Consider the following 15,864-nt stretch of genomic DNA (forward strand, 5'->3'; position numbering starts at 1 on the left):
GCCAGGGTATACCAAGCAGTTTGAACTGTAAAAAATTAACATAAAAATAAAATGCAGTTTATAACTATTCAAAAGTTGGACTTCAGATTTAGTATTCACTTTTTCCAAATTCAAGCTCAAGAAGAGTTAAAGTTCAGGGACATGAGGTTGTTCTCTACTCATTTGGACTCACAGTCTAAGTGAGTGTTGTTCACTCCCAGTCATCAATGGCTACCAGTATGTCAGGTTTTCAGACTATCCCTATTGAATATTCATAAAAGAGATTTGCATAAAATGCAGGTAATAGACTAGTGAAAGCCTCAAAGCCTCAAAGACTAGTGGCCCTCAATTACTGCGGTGAATACCTAGATCTAAGTTGTAACTGAGACAATAGAGGGTGAAGTGATTTGTCCAAAATCATAGAGAATATGAGTGGGAAAACCTGAAACCCTTGATTATCTAGTTATTTTCCTGTTTTTCTATGAAGTGGCTTCTCTATAAATGTTCAGAGAATGTTTATATTTCTTCCAAGTCCTTAGTTGTAGGGTCAGATCTTTAAATATACAGTAAAGAGGGCTTGTGCTAGAAATGCAGGGCCCAGGGCAGAAACTGGGAAAGGGTCCCTCAAAGCCCACCTTCAGGCTATATTTCCTTCAGCTTGTGGTAAGCTTGGGGGCCCTCTGTAGCATAAGAGGCTAGGACAGTTGCTCATGTTACCACCCCAAAAAGCAAAAGGTACTTCATAGGCTAACTCTTTTTCTTCTCTTCTTTCTTAATTTTACATCTTTACTTTCTAGAATTTCCATAATTTATTTGCCTCATTTTCCAGTACTTTGTACTGCTCTATATTGGCATAACGCCTTATTAATAGTCATATTATTAATGATTACAAACATAACTGGATTTAACTCACGCCTTTTCAATAGATGCTCCAGGTGGGATAGACTTCCATACAGGAGGCACTGGAGCTGACTCTGTGGGTGCTTGAGCACCCCTAATATTGAGAAAATTCCTTGTATGTGTCCAGGGAGGGGTCATTTCCATTGGGCTTAGCACCCCCAATAATTTTGAAAAGTTGGCTCCTATGACAGGAGGTATTTCTTTGTTCCCAGAGAGATTATAATCTAATTTTCTAGCTGAGGCAAGGGAGGGTTAAGTGAGTCACCCAAGATCACAAGGAACAAAAGTAGAATTTGAATCCTCCATTTCCATGGTTGTCAGCTTTCTGTTCTAATCACAAGGCTATTCCTTCATCATTGACCTTTTTTTTATGTATTTGTAGAAGTTTATAGGACTTGAATGGTTTTGATTATTAAACAAATATCATCAATGTTAGTAGGAAGTAAAATTGGTAAAAAAAAAATGTTTCTTTTCACAGGCCACCTGTATCTGATTTTGTTCTGTTTTATATCCAATGAAGAATTTACAAAACAAAACAAAACAAAAAAATAAATAGGCAAAAAGGGTAGTGGTAAACAAAGTTCACTCCTACAGAAGAGAGATCATAACTGTATTCAGAATTTGGTACACAAATCATACTGGATATAACTGAAAATTAGAAAATAGAATGAATGCCCGTTTTCAACATTTGTTTTTCTATTCTTAATTTCAGCCTGCAAGCCTGTCCAGTGCTGCCCACAGAATAATCAGTATTCGTATTACCGTTCCGTAGGTATGTAAAATTGCAAATGTGTAGTCTTTTTTTCCAAACGGTATCTAGGTCAGCATTGGAATGCACAAGTTGGGATATTCACAGTCTTCAGCCAATTTTACCAAGTGCCTGTGGAACATGGAACCTTTATTTAAGTTAGGTGTAGGGCTGTGGAATATATATATGTATTTTTTCAAATGTGCCATCAGAACAATATTACAAAGATATACATAGAAAACAGAGTGACATCTTTGGTTGCTTCTACATGAAAACAGCAGTACTTATGCATGTAAGTGCAGATTTTTATAATCTACACATGCTAAGTCCACTATTTCACAAATTTTCATGTATGAGTCACCATTCAAGGAAGCAATCATCCTGTAGCCTGTACACATGTATAATGCAGAAACTGAAGTTCAACTTTTGCACGTGTTTGCATTCTAGTTTTTACATGTATATGTGCAACTACTTACATGAGTAAATACTGCTTCCTCCTTCCAAAATTACCTCCTTTATCTATCGAGCTATTAATATGCTACATACAATTCAGATTCAAAACTATTTTATTTAAACTTTTAAACATTCTGTTTATTAGGGAGTGAAATTCTTTAACTGAAACTCTTTTTGAAGACACACACCCCCAACAACATTGGTGTTTCTTTAGTAAAATCTGTCTACTTTATAACACTGAACAAAACAAAGAAGTTTGTTCTAGAATGGAAATACTCCACTTTCCTCCTTTTTATAGTTTTCCAATATGATTAGTTTATCCTGTGGAATTCAGTGCAAAAAATAAAAAATAAATAAACCTCCAGAAAGAAAATGAAAAAAAAATTCTTCACACAAAATTTTTTAATACTGACCGTTTTTTAATTAATTTATGAAATCAGTAAAATTGCTTTTTTTTAGTAATTAAAAATAAAATCCCATCAACAATACAGTACCAGTTACTAGCCAAATTCAGAATGGTTAGTTTTTTGATATAGGTTACCCCTATAAGTCACTGAAACAGGACAACAAAAGAAAAGATGTGTGTCCTTCTTCTCTTTCCCAACCCACACTTTCCACACCATTCAAGCTATTTTTTCCTTTGCCTACCCCATTTTGCCCTCTCTCGCTCACACACACACACACACACATACACACACACACACACACACACACACACACACACACACACACACACACACACACACACACACACACACACACACACACAATATAATACAATACAATACAGATTTCAATGACCACTTAATCCCAACAGAGAGATCTGAGGCAGTTTACAGTCAAAACGTAGCCAATATAAGAGTGGCTGCAGGCTAAACCTGAGGACATATAATATGGCCGAGCTGCATTAGTGAGCAGAAATAATTTGATTTATGTGGCCAAAGGGGGGTTTGGTGGAAGGGAATTGGCTAAGGAAAATGGGGAGGGTTGAATATATGTGATATTGAGGCTTATATCTCTTTGGAGTTGTGGTATTGGGTATCAAGGGGTCAAGTGAGATGTGGGGAGGGAGCACTTGGAAGCTGTTCGGGTTAAAATGACAAGGTAGTTTGTTCCTGGGGTATTGGGATTGGTGGGGATGAAGGTGTGGGCAGGGTTGGGTCAAGGGGCTTTTGGTAGGAAATATTTTAGCAGGAAGATGTTTTGTGGAAAGGGCAGGAGCTGTGAGGGACTGTTCTTTCACAGTGGGAGAGAGGAAGAAGCTCCCTTGGTAAGATAGGGGGTTGGGTTGGGCAGTTGTGGGTAATCAATCCTTTAGAGTCTGGATGTTTGTTTTGGGGGCACCACCATGAGTGTGTACATTACCCTGCAGCACCACAAGTCATGTAATTACTAAGAATACAATGTGCTAGGCATTTGAGTTCTCATAGGTGGCTAGTTCAATACTGGCAAGCTACAAGGTAGGGTGGAAAATATATTATGATATCTGTTAAGTAGCTTATATTTGTACTGATAACCTGCTAACATGTTTATTGGACAAGAATGCTATGGCCATAAAGGTCTTGTCATGACTTGGACGTGTTAGATTCTTAATTGGGGAAGGGTTATTTTTGTTTGTTTGTTTGTATGGTGATGCAGCAAAGAGAGAGTGCAAGTGCCAATGTTATCATTGGGAGATATGATAGAAGTTTATAAAATATTGAGTGGTGTAAAATGATTAGAAGTGATTCGATTTTTTACTCTTTCAAAAAGTTCAAAGACTAAGGGACACTCAAATGAAGTTACAAGGAAATGCTTTTAAAACAAATAGGAGGAAATATTTATGAATAGTTAAGCTCTGGAACTTTTTGCTGGAGGATGTAGTAACAGCGGTTAGCATATATGGGTTTAAAAAAGGTTTGGACAAGTTCCTGGAAGAAAAGTCCATAGTCTTTTATTGAGATAGACATTGGGAGCTACTGTTTGCCTTGGGATTAGTAGCATGGAATGACCTGGATTGGCCAATGTTGGAAACATGATACTGGGCTATATGGACCATTGGTCTGACCCAGTATGGCTATTCTCATGTTCTTATTTTCTTATGTACTTTAGTAGCTATACGTAAATTATTCAAAATTTTTTCAAATAGAAAAGTTTTTAGTTTCTTACAAAAGAATAGATAATTTCATTCTACTTTAATGGCATAGTAAGCTATTCCAATCAAGTGCTACTAGATATGAGAACAATTAATTAAACAATTGCGTATAGTGCAAACCTTTAGTAGAATTATACAATAACAAGAATTGGTTCTGCATGAGAGAAGAACACCTATACAGTGGCCTTTCTGACAAATTAACCACATTAACCCCCCTCTCTCTCTTTTTCTGCCCAGCCTTACCACTCTCCTTCTTCCCTTTCTCTTTCTCCTCATCTCTCCACCACTTTTTATTTTCTACAATTTTTCATTCATTTCCTCAGTCCATCTCTACCACACATTGTTCCTCACCAACCAGTCCCAATCAATCTCTTTCTAAACACCATCCAAAAAACCTCCCTTTCCCCCATCCACTCTCTCTTCCATTCTTGGTTGCCCCTACTGATATTCTTCCCTGACCCTGCTAGTCCAGTTCCTCTAGACAAACAGCAGCACCAGCTCAAAAAATTGTACTTCTCCCTCCCTCTCTATGGTCCAGAAAAGCACTCATTTTGTATTGGAAGTTAAGTATTTTGAAGGAATGGGGAATTCTATACAATTCTTTGTTTTACAGTATGTAAAATTCCCCCCAAAGTGATAAATGCATCTATAAATAAATAATTTCTGAATAACTTAGCTCATCATCACATGACATTTCAGACTTGAAGCCAGTGATTTAATCCTTGACACATTCTTCTCTAGCAGAACCATGAATGAGTTTTTGATATGAGCACTTTTTCATGAGATTTGGACTTATCAACAACTCATTTTCATTAGTTATGCAGAAGTAATCTTTATTACAGGACACCTAAGTTAATTGAGCAAAAAGGTGCCTATTTTAGACCTGTTTAATAAAATCCATAGGAGCAATAATGTCTTTATAAAATACTAGCAGAAATCCAGCAGTGACAGGGCCTACATTGAAAGTGCAGATATTGTGTCTGCTCGACAACAGTCTGAATGTTAGTGCAAGTACACAAGTAGACTAGTTTGTAATCAATCTGCATATTTATGACTCTATCTACACTCCACACAAATTGTGTGTATGTTGTCCTATATGTGCTCAAATGACTTCATAAAATTACTCCATAAATGTGTTTCAGCAAGTGGGCAAAACATGGACAGGTTTCCAAATTATGAGCGTAACTTATATAACACAATAAGTTATCCGCAGATCATGAAATACATAGACATGAATATGTATGCTTACCATTGACCTGGCCTGACTTAAGTATGCCAGTGCAAGCCTAGCTAGTATTCTCTAACTGTATCTTGGTGCACAGATGCCATTATAGAATTGGTGCTCAGCATTAGTGTGTCTACCTCAAGGAGCACAGTCATAGAATTGCCTCATAGATCCCTGAAAACATTTTAGAAAGATCATTACACCCATTGAGTCAGGCTATAAGACTGGACACGTTAAATATGAGCAGAGAAATACGTTATTATTTTTATAACAATGTCATGTGCTTCACTGATCTTTAATTCTGGCTTTTCTTTAATTTGCTGTAGGTTCATATTCCCAAAACAAATGTTGCCAAGGCCCTGTGAGAAAATGCAAGAAGTGAAGATGCTGCAATGAAAGCTACAAATCAGTAGTGTTGTACTTCCAATTAATCAAAAACATCTCTCTCTCTCTCTCTCTCTCTCTCTCTCTCTTTCTCTCTCTTAATATCCATTCTTTTGTGAAAACATGACCCTTCCTTATTAAACTTTTTGTGATGATCAAAGCATCTTTAGCTTCACTGTTTTTCTTTTAAATTTAGCCTACAAGCAAAATGTACACTTTCATTTTTTTCAAAATTGCCTTTTCTTTAGAAATAAATCTACAGCTGCTAGATAACTCATAGGCTGGGGCAGAGGAACTCAAAAGTATGAGCTAAAACCTGACAGAGAAAATTAGAAGGGCATTTTTGATATGACAAATAAATCCAACTTTGCATGTTTTCCTAAAAATATCCAAAATTCCAGTGGCGAATATAGTGATTTTTGAAACAGAAAAAAGCCTTTTTGTTTTGAAAATGGCCATAGCAAAGAGTGGATCAGAGAGTTCCATATCTCCGTCCACTTCCAACTTTTTTATATCATTGGCTCTAAAAAAAAAACTCTCTAAAAATCTTTTTGATTTTTATCTTTTATACTTTCATAATAAAGATTCTTCTATGAACATCATACATACTTCTGTGGTACTGAATGAAATGCATTGATTCCTCAGTGAAAATTACAAGTCATTCCACAGTCTTAGATGAGTGCAAGAGTCTCCAGAAAAGAGGTGGAAGAGGGTAAGCGTAGAATATGTTTTGAATAAACTGCAAGAAATTGGCTCAACTGATTGCCAGTCAGGAAGCAGCAGGGCTTGACCTGTTCATACTGAAGACAACATTGCAACAATTCAACAACCAGGCACTGAGGTGACATCGTTTAGATGAGGTGGTTGGCGTGAGTGTCAATGTATTGCAAATTTTGACACAGTTGTGCAGAAAACACAACTCTGTGTTATAAACTCTGTATTTTGTGCTCATTTTTTTACTATTCTCTATACAATACCGATGGCCAAATTTCAGTCAGGATATCTTGTTTCCTGATTGGGTTCATCTTAACTGTTGTTGTAATCTGCCTTTGGAAGCCTGGTTTTATAAAGATGGAATATATTGAAATTAAATGGAAGTAGAATTAAACTCTCCTTTCATTGGGACAGGTGGAATCACATCTTCATTTGATCTGTTTTGTAAAAATTTGCATTTTAAATACACAAATGGATTATTCAGTTTTGAACATATTTCAAGGATAAGCGGTTTTATAAGTCAAAATAAAAATAAATATTTTGTTTCATGTAGCTCTCTTATTTGTTTAAACATAACTAAATGGGCTATAATGCAGTCCATTGGTTTTCTTATATTTTGTACTTGTGCTGACATACTGTGCCAAAACTAAAGACTCTTATCTCTTCTAAAATGGTCGATAATAAAACACTATCTACCCTAAAAGGTTGTTTTGTGGCTGTACATGAGGAATTGTGATATTAGTATGTGCTTATGTTCCTTATATAATCCTTTCAAGAAAGCCAGTTAATCATTTAACCTATTAGTGAATATAACCACAAAGGCATTCTATGGTCAAATTTTAAATATGGTAATACTAGAGCCCAGCTAAGAAACAGATTATTTTGATGTTAGTCTTCACTGGACCACAATTGCTTTCCTTGTTGGAAAGGCAGTGGATAGGCAGTGATTTAAAAGGTGGAGGATGAAAGATTTAAAAGGAATATTTATATCCCACATTATCCCTTGCAATCTTGAGTTCAATTTGGCTTACATTTGAATATACAGTGAGAACGATATAATTCAGTAACATCATGGGATCAAGTAGATGGATGTGTCTGCAACGTTTGAGATTAGCATATATATTCAAGTGCCCTGAATATAAAGGACGTCTGTCCTTTAATGATTCTGCATGTTCAGAAATCAAAGCCATATGCATAGACAATTATTCATTATTATCACATACACTGTAACCAGGTTCCTCTAAGTGCAGCCAAGGATAGAACAATCTCCTCCAGCCACGGGCTCCCAGTACAGTCAAGAAATAAATGTCCACCAGCACCTTCAATCTTAAGGACTTTATTCCATGCAGGTTTCTAGTAGACCTGATACACAGTTCCAACAGCAGCATTCACCTTCAATCTTAAGCACATATAAGCAACCTGAGACCGTGTGGCAAATAGTCCCCTTTAAGCAGTAGGCTATCAGCACTACCAGGATTCAATACAGGCTCACAGTCAGCTCCAGTCTGGGCTCTTTATCTAGTGCACAATAAACAGTAGTTCAATTCCAAATAGAAGCAGTTCTTTCAGTTCATCATCACAGTTAAATCACAAAGCAGCAGTTTCTACATTCTACTCTCTTTACCTTCAGGAGAGTTCAATACTTTAGGGACTCTTCATCCCCAAGGGATTTCACCCTGCATCAGCTTCACTGGTAGATTCAGTACTTTAGGGACCTCTCTTACCCAAGGGTTTTCAGCCTGCAATTGCTTCTCTCTCTCCCTGCATAATCTTCCCACCTGCCTAATCAATCCTTGGCTTCTGCTACCACAACCAATCATTCTCCTTCCATTAGCTTCCCCCACACCCATACCAGCTGAGTTAAGCATTAAACTAATGATGAGCTCCTGCAAACAGGGTTTCCTATCTCTCTTTCCCCCTAGTGGCAGCCAATCTACACATCCTGCAAGCTAACACCCATGACTTCTCCCATTGCAGCTAGGAGTCCAGTCTGGGTTCCTTATCTCACCCCCTGGCTCCTTGCCTGCAATGCCTTCTGGGACTTGTATTTCAGACTGAAACTGCCTTAACCCAACTATCCTGGATGTGACTTTATCACAACACACACCAGAACAGTCATCCATACACACATGTTGCAAAAGTAAACAACAACTTCTACAGAGTACATCCAAAACTTCATTTTTATTTTCTCATTTTCATCTTCCAAAATTCTAGACAGCAGATGTACAGATCAGTAGGACACAAAGAGGAGCATTTTCGAATGGGGACAACCATCTCTAAGGGCGCCCAACTATAAGGCAAATGGGCGGGGCAACGCATATTATCAAAACAAGATGGACGTCCATCTTTTGTTTCGATAATACAGTCGGGGATGCCCAAATCTTGACATTTAGGTTGACCTTAGAGATGGTCATCCTCGGTTTTCGGCGATAATGGAAACCAAAGACGTCTATCTCAAAAACGTCCAAATCCAAGCCCTTTGGTTGTGGGAGAAGCCAGCATTTATAGTGGAATGGTCCTCCTCACATGCCAGGACACCAACCAGGCACCTTAGGGGGCACTGCAGTGGACTTCACAAATTGCTCCTAGGTACATAGCTCCCTTAACTTGGGTGCTGAGCCCCCAACCCCCCCCCAGGTCCGCCTGCCTGAATTACACTGCACCCACTACAACTGCTCCAGAGACCTGTATACTGCTGTGATGGACCTGAGTATGGCATTTGAGGCTGGCATAGAGGCTGGCAAAAAAGTATTTTTAAACTTGTATTTTATGGTGGGAGGGGGCTAGTGACCACTGGGGGAATAAGAGGAGGTCATCCCCGATTCCATCCGGTGGTCATCTGGTCAGTTCGGGCACCTTAAAGCCAGTCAAGTGCTCGTCAGGGACATCCTTCTTTTTTCTATTATCAGTCAAGGACGAATATCTCCTAATCACGCCCCAGTCCTGCCTTCACTATGCTGCCGACACGCCCCCGTGAACTTTGGTCGTCCCTGCGACGGAAAGCAGTCGAGGGTGTCAAAAAATCGGCTTTCTATTATGCCGATTTGGACGACCTTGCGAGAAGGGCACCTATCTCCCGATTTGTGTCGAAAGATGGGTGTCCTTCCCTTTCGAAAACAAGCATGAAAGCAGTCAAAAACAAGTAAAGTCAGAACAACATAGTTTATACCTAAATGTTCAACCACCCTTAGGATTTGTCTTTTGGCTTCAAAAGCAATGTAAGATCTGGATAAATGAATTAAAACAATCAAACGTTTAAAGCAAATGCCCATGATCTGTAATACTTGGCAGAAATAATGAAACAGTGATGTAATATTCACTTAGCAAGTAGCCTGAACCAACATATTTATTTTCCACTGAACACAATTAACTTTGTATGAACTTGACAGCTAATAGTGTGCTGACCTGGGCAATGTTGGCACATTTAGACTGCCTCTGGGCAGCACTTTTGCATGTAGGGAGCTCTTCCCTCATTATTTAATACCTCTCTGTGTAATAGTAGTAATAAAAAAAGTGCATTTTTATAATATACCACTGCATTCCACAAAACAAAAGGAGCAAGCAGAAAAAAGAAATGATGTCAAATGCTCCCAGCGTTCAACCTAATCAATGTTTTTAAAATAAATTGTACCTATAAATAGTAAATCTGATTATTGAGCACCTGATTCTAATAACATGATGTCTGATTTGGTGGCTCTTTGCTAGGTGAAAACATCTCTGCATGAATACAGGAGTCCCTATAACCAGTCCCTCCAAATAACAATATGATTATGATTTATAACTAATTACTACTATAGAGATCCGAGGATGTGGATGACTGGTTAAAAGCCTGATTATTTATTGAAGCCTGATTTAAGGTGATATAGACTGGATCTGGGGTATCCGGGTTTTATCTATTTCCCTATATGCATGTTTTATTGGTGTTAGTGCTAAGGGGTGTGGGGTAATGTTTATCGGCGCTGTTGTGTTCTCCCACCCTTCCCTTGATTTACTTGCAGTCAGATTGATAGACCTGGCTGAGCAAGAGGTGCTTTATTTTTGTAACAGGTGTAAATGTTTGGAATATTAACATATAGATGATGAGTATGTGTCCACTTACACACGTATACGCTAGTATGTTGTCTAATTGCTATTCGGTAAATACCCAGCTAATGAACATGGCGCATGTTTGCAGAATATATTTAAACACTGTGGCTGGAGCCACTGATCCCACAAATGTTTAACATTTCATGGGTATCCAGATAATTTATTTGTGGATTTTATTTGGGGTAGAAAATAAGCTTGTATTTTGCTTCCTACAGTAGAGAATGGTGATTGTATTTTCTTGACAAGTGGATGCTTGTAAGTAAAGTTGAATAGTAATAAAAATAATGTTTAAAAAACCCTTGCAGACATCTGTTTATCATCTGCAGACAGATAGTATAGTGGAATGCTCAAAAAGACTCTCAAGCAAATGCTGAAGAAGTTTGTGGCTGAAGATGGGGACATTGGGATTCTGTACTCCTGTATGTACTGGTTGCAATCTGGGAGGTGCCCCAGAGTTTGACAGGATTCTCTCCATTTGAACTGTTATATGGGAGGAGACCTAGAAGAATCCTGGATGTGGTTTAGGAAGCTTTGGAAGGAAAACCCCGCCTGGGAAGGAACTTGGCCGAATATTCGCTCACCATACAGGAGATGCTGAAGAAAGCTGGTGAGGCAGCCAAACTCTGCTTGAAAAAGGCTCAAGTAGGCCAAATCCAAACTTACAATCAAAGAGTGGTACAAAGAACCTTCCAGCCAGATGATAGAGTCTTAGTGCTCTTACCCTCCTCAAAGAGTAAACTATTATACAAGTGGCAAGATCAGTATGAAGTTGTGGAAAAGATGGGACCTGTTAATTATAAGGTGTCCCAACCAGACGAGAGGGACAAGGCAAAGATCTTCCACATTAACTTGTTGAAGAAGTGGGTCCCCATGACTGCAGCACTGGTCCAATGAGATGAGTTTGGGCCAGAGGACCTGACAGAGTTCGGGTCTTCACAGGTCCCATTTGACAACCAACTCTCCAGCTCACAGAAGGCTGATCTAGATTAGTTGGTACGTCAGAATCAAGTTGTATTTTCCAGAGTGCCAGGCTAGACCCATCTTGCAACTCATCACATTCTCACTGAGTGGGGAGTGGAAGTCCAACAGTGCCCCCATAGATTCCAGAAGCCTGGCAAGAAGCTGTGGTGAAAGAGGTCACTAAAATGCTGGAACTGGGCATCATCGAGGAGTCGACCAGTAACTGGTCATCTCCCATTGCACTGGTGCTAAAACTGGATGGGAGTATCCAGTTTTGTACTGATTTCCAGAAGGTGAATGCTGGCTCCAAACTACATGCCTTTCCAATGCTGAGGGTAGACAAACTCATCAAGTGAATAGGAGGAGCCCGATTCATCTTGACCAAGGGACATTGGCAAGTGTCTCTCACCTAGGCTGCCAAAACGTAAACAGCCTTTTCCATGCCAGAGGGATTGTTTCAGTTCATGGTGTTGCCGTTTGGCCTTCATGGGGCTCCAGCTACCTTCAAGCACCTTGTGGATCACTTACAGAAAATGCATGATGACTATCAGGCTGCTTACCTAGATGACATTGTCATCTACATTAAGGATTGGAGGATCCATCTCATCCATATAGAAGCAATACTGGATAGTCTATGGACCACTGGTCTAACAGTAAATCCTAAAAAGTGCTTCTTGAAAGGACAAGAAGTCCAGTATCTGAGGTTCTCGGTCAGAAAAGGACAAGTGAGACCCCAGATCCAGAAGGTAGAGGCAAACACCCAGGTGCCAGTACCCCAGATGAAGAAACAAGTATGAGCTTTCCTGGGCCTCATCAGTTATTACTTCTTTTTTATTTCAGAGTTTGCTGAGAAAGTAGAACTGCTAATCCACCTCCTACAGAAGAAGGCTCCGAAACAGATGCACTAGACCAAAAAGCTAAATGTGGCCTTCCAAACCCTAAAGAGGGACATTTGCTTAGAGCTGGTGCTGGCCAGACTTCAACCAGCCCTTCATTGTGCAGACTTATTCATCAGAGGTTGGTCTCAGGGCCATTCTAGCCCGAGGAAGTGGACCGGGAAAGAGCATCTGGTAGCCTATATTATTCAGAAGCTGTTCCTGAGAGAGAAGAATTATGCGATGTAGGGTTGATCTGAGGAGGGTAGACACTATACTGCCCCTCACCATTAAGGATAGTCCCTCAGATAGCCTTAGCCACCTTAAACCCATTAGTCCCACCCAGGGAGAAAGTGAGACAGGATAGGTGGAGTCAAAGGTACAGGAAAGAGTAAGTATAAAAGATAGGGCCAGACTAGGGTTAAGGAGGCCCAGGAAAGGAAGAATAGAAGTCCCATCTTATGCCTCTACAACCTGTATCTAGCAACTGTGACCTGGCTGAGGTAAGTCAACTTTTTGAATGGAGACTTGTAAGCCTTGCTCTGAGGTCTGGGTGGAGGCAGACTTGAAAACTTAGAGAGAAAATGATAGAGAAAAACATAAGAACTCACAGGCTGTGTTTGGGAGTGACAGCCACCAGCCACAGACTGTGTTTTGGGCCTTTCAAGCCTAGTTAAAACTGTATTTGCTGAACTATCAGGCGACCCTCAGGGGGAGGAATGCTGGCTTCGGCCGAACCCCTGGTAAGCCTTTCCTCAGCTGAGAGGTGCCCAGCTCTACCACCGGCTGCCTTTCAGGTGCTGTGGAGGACTTGCAGCTCATCTGCATATCCTTACAGCCTTCTCTGGGGTGACACCCAGGTCCACTCCAATCCACTCAGGGCCTCCGCTCTAGGTGCCCAGCGCTCCCACCAGGTGCTGTGGAGGACTTGTAGCCCTTCTGCATTTCCTCACAGCTATATCCCGGGTGACTCCAGTTCCACCCCGATATTCCCAGGGCCCTCGCTCCAAGTGTACAGAGTTTCCAGGTGCTTCTTGGCTAGGATCAGGCGACCTTCAGGGGGAGGAATGCTGGCTTTGGCCTAACACCTTTTGTTCATGGTCCTGTGATATAACAGGCTTCAGGTTTTCTGTTAACAAAGAACTTGTTTCATTTTTACACCATTGTCCAGCTGTGTTATTTCGCAGGCCTACCCTCAACCCTAACTTGTGATATCACACATTTCTTTTCTGGAAAATCTTGCACTCATCTAAGAGAACCATAGCTGTTCTCCAGATCCAAATTTTTAATAAGGATCAAATACTTCTGACTAAAATCCACGGTAACTGTTTATGTTTAAAGCCAAATGACATTTGTGGGTATCATGATGATAATTGCTAGTTGGTGGCAAAGTCATTTAGATAGGGGGGCCAGCATGACTGTAGGCTTATTGCAAATTTATTCAGGAAGATATACCCTAAATTATATTAATAATGGTAAAGTTTTGATAGAGTTGTGCAGAAAAGAAGCTTTGCATAATTTCTTTTTGAAACACATATAACTAGGCTCCTGCTGATAGTTACCCCTTTATGCACATATACAATACATTCTAAAAAGTGGCACATATTTTAGTATTCTATATTGGTTTCTGGGCACTCAGGTGCTGTCAAGGTCTCAGGCTCTCAGACACTGGACTAACATGAGCCCTTGGGCTGCTGATGAGGAGCGGCAGCAGCAGGCAAAACCCTCCAACCCAGACTGGACAGGATACAGGATTCTCAAGCAGGATTCAGGAACCAGCGTGACTGGAACAGGACTTCACCTGCGCTTGACCGCTGTTCCCTAGGGGTTGAGCCCCTAGGTGTAGGCAGCCGGCAGGACTTACTGGATGGAGTGGATCAAGACAAACTTGACTAGACAGGGTACAGGATACAGGGTCTCAAACAGGCAGGAAACAAACACAAGGTTCACAACCAGAAGGGAAAGGAAGCCAAAAGCAGACAGGGAAGGAGCAATCAGGACTGGATTCAAGACAGGATTCAGGAGACTCAAACAGGCAAGGAATACAGACTAGGGACACTAACTAAGAAACAAGGCTAAACAAGACAAGGCAGAAGTGCACTTAAGCATAAACACCACCCTGGACCTTTGGCGTTGCAAAGGCAAAGAAGAAACTTTCCAGGTGGCTAATAAGCCCATCAGCAGCTGAGGCTCAGCTACAGCAATCTCAAGGCCGCTAAGGGTGAGGCTAGCTGCCAAACTTCCAAGCAAGACTGGAGGGCTAAAATATCTGGACCGGACCGAAAAGAGTCTGGAAAGTCTATGGCAGCCACCGGTTCTGGCCACCAGAGGGCGAGGCGAGCACAGCCAAGGAAAACAGTCACAATCCTGACAGGTGCCATAATAGAAAAGTCTCTTTGTGCACAGTATCAGTATTCATGTTTGATTTGAAAAGAGTAAGTCTGGACAGAAAGAGATAATGGATTTGTGAGGCTAATGGGCTCATTTTCAAAACAGAAAAATGTCTAAAAAGTGGCATTTGGATGTTTTTCTTGCCAAAACATCCAAATTGCTATTTTTGAATCCCATTTTTTTAGATATTTTTCTATGCAGTTCATCGGCTGTACATCCAAATCACAAGGGGGCATGCCATGGGGCATGTTGGAGGCAGGATTTGGGCAATCCTAACACTTGAACATTTTTCTGTCATAAAGGAGCATAACAAAAATGTCCAGGGCTACAATTTAGATGTTTTGGTCTAGACCTGTTTTTATCAAAACTAAGTCCCAAAAAGGTGTGTTAAATGACCAGATGACCACTAACCCCATGTTATTGCAACAGTGGTCACTGACCCCCCTCCCTCCTCCTTGAAAGAAAGAATACTGACCAACATCTATGACAGCTTCAGATATAATAGCCAGAACTATTAGAGCAGCAAGCAGGTCCATGGAGTAGCCTAGTGATCAGTGCAGTGCACTGTAGAGATGAGGACTTAAGCCCATATCCCACTCTAACTGTTATACTTGTGGTGGAATGTGTGAGCCCTCCAAAATTCACCAAAAATCTACTGTATCTACATATAGGTGACACTTGAAGCATAAGGGCTATTGTAGTGGTGTACAGTTGGGTACTATAGATTTTTTGTGCATTTTAGAGGGCTCACCTTACAAGATACGAGTGTAATGGTGAGACCTGTACCTAGGAGCTTTTATGTACCCCAGCTCTGCTGGGATGTCTAGGTGGCCAGACTACTAAGGACGCTGGCTCCTCCTACATCCAAATGGCTTGATTTTGTGCATTATTCACTTGAATGGATTTTTTTAATGGTCCAAAAAGATAGAAGCACTAAGTACAACAACATCTAGCAAATAGCCATTTTCAAAACAAAATGATAGATGTTTTTCTGTTTCGAAAATTGCTATATTTG

General features: G+C 40.3%; 1 long non-coding RNA gene across 1 annotated transcript in view; it reads left to right on the plus strand.

The window, feature by feature from the left end:
- Positions 1-5,986, plus strand: part of LOC115470280 — a 60,450-nt gene extending 54,464 nt beyond the window's left edge. Inside the window, exons 4-5 of the long non-coding RNA XR_003942161.1 lie at positions 1,592-1,651; positions 5,766-5,986. This is a non-coding gene — a long non-coding RNA (uncharacterized LOC115470280). The remainder of the gene's footprint in view (positions 1-1,591; positions 1,652-5,765) is intronic.
- The last annotated feature ends 9,878 nt before the right edge of the window (positions 5,987-15,864 follow it).

This window comes from Microcaecilia unicolor, chromosome 5, assembly GCF_901765095.1.
Source record: "Microcaecilia unicolor chromosome 5, aMicUni1.1, whole genome shotgun sequence".
Classification (NCBI taxonomy): domain Eukaryota; kingdom Metazoa; phylum Chordata; class Amphibia; order Gymnophiona; family Siphonopidae; genus Microcaecilia; species Microcaecilia unicolor.